The sequence below is a fragment of the Adiantum capillus-veneris genome, chromosome 22 (genome assembly GCF_014529385.1).
Source record: "Adiantum capillus-veneris isolate H3 chromosome 22, ASM1452938v2, whole genome shotgun sequence".
Taxonomy (NCBI): domain Eukaryota; kingdom Viridiplantae; phylum Streptophyta; class Polypodiopsida; order Polypodiales; family Pteridaceae; genus Adiantum; species Adiantum capillus-veneris.
The window spans coordinates 112,939,009-112,940,911 of record NC_140952.1 but is presented as its reverse complement, the minus strand read 5'-3'; positions in this window follow the sequence as shown (position 1 = coordinate 112,940,911).

The following is a 1,903-nucleotide window of genomic DNA, read 5'->3' as shown; positions in this document are numbered from 1 at the left end:
TCTCGCCCGCTTTGATCACCTCCTCGCCAACCACGGCTACTCAAGAGGCGGCTGGTGGTGAATTTTTTAAAGCTTTTTTTTTTTAACCTTCTCAGCATGACCCGCCGCCTGAGGCCTCACAACTTGACACGTGGCAGCGGGGGCGGGGGGGGCGGGCGGGGGGGAGGGAGGCAGAATTTCCTCCCCCATTATCTTCTAGTATAGATACTATATATGAAGCATCTTAAAAGTTTCAAGGAAGAAGAGAGTCTCCATGTGTCACTACTCCGTAGTTCACTTAAAAAAACCTTACAAAACATCTAATCTAAAATGAAAAAGTGAAGGATAAGATTGGAAGAAACGACACCCTTTGTATAATGTAAAAAATGACAAACCTTTCAAATGTAAATTGAAAAGACTTTCTATTCTACATAGAATAAATGTTTCAGTTAGTTTGATTGCATATAACACAAACTGAGGAATTTTAGTTAAAATTTTGTCCTTTAATAAAAACGTAATTCTTAAAGATATATTTGGCTTTATCTTCTCATTGGGTTTTTCTCAAGACCAATATTGATATTTTAAAGAAATTTTTGGAAGTGTGTATTTCCTCAAAGAGCTTGAGAAAAAGAAAAAGCTCACCTAATGTTGACTTCGGAGTGTCTCACTTTGAGGACATGCATGATATGCAAATGCAAGGGTCGTTATCCACGTTATTGAGAGAGATAGATAGATAGATAGATTTTATTATCGTCCTCGGAGGTCAAATATGACCTATGGGACCAAAGTTACATGTGATGTAGTATGTGTATGGCTGATGAGTGACTCTCGATGCTCCAAAATTGTAGTGATGAGAGTCGCAATGGACAGCCCACACTTTGGCTGGGAGAGGAAAGTGTGTAGGTCTAAGTTATGGCTGAAAATGTGAGAGAAGCAAGTTCGGATGTGATCAAAAGCTGAGCACTCTAGTAGTGTGTGGTACTCAGACTCTTGAACTTGCAGTGAGCATACTGTGCACAATCGATTTGACTCTTCTCCATTGCCCCAACTCCCTATCTCGCATCGAAGGAAATGGGAGCTAAGCCGAATTGCTGCGATAGTGCGTATCGCGGACAAGGGAATAGGCTCAAGCATGTAAGTGTGAGTACGGTTTCCTCTCTCAGCGAAGAACATGGTTTTGTAGTTGGGGGCAATAATAGGTGGTGTAATGTATGAAGCGTGACCCACCGTATTTCTCACCAAGCCGTAATACATTGGCGTTGTAGAAAAGCTTCATTCACTTGAGAGTCAATTGAAGCATCCTGTAGCAAGTGTAATGCATCCCATCTCCCAAACCACTTCTTTATGTCTTGCATCCATGCCGTGCTCAAGATCTTGCTTTTATGCGTCTTTTGAACTTTTTGCTTGCTTCCTTCCCATGCAATTGTAGAAGTCGATGTGAGGGGTTTTGACGCATCTTTATCATGTACTCCACAACCCTTTCCATGCCCATAACCTCAATTGGAAGAGATCCCAACTCAAGAAGTAGGAGCATATATGGTGTTTGTGTCTTAACTTGGAGAAAGTTTGTAAGAAAACGCTTTTGGACATTCTCAAACTCTTTCCAAGTAGACTTTGAGATGCTCCCACCCCACACTTCAACTCCATAAAGAAGAACCGGTGTCACCAATGCATCAAAAAGATACTTCTTGAGAACCCAACACTTGATGTTTCCCCATTACACATGTTCTCAAATGAATAATATGCTCTCTTTCCCGCTTCCAAACGACGCATAGCACATTCATGCCACTTGTGATTGGATGGAACCTCAAGGCCAAGGTACTTAAAGCTCTCAACAACTTCAAGTGTCTCGTTGTTGTACACAATGCATGGCTTCTCCTTATGGTTGGTTTTCACAAGCATAACCTTTGTTTTGGATTCATTT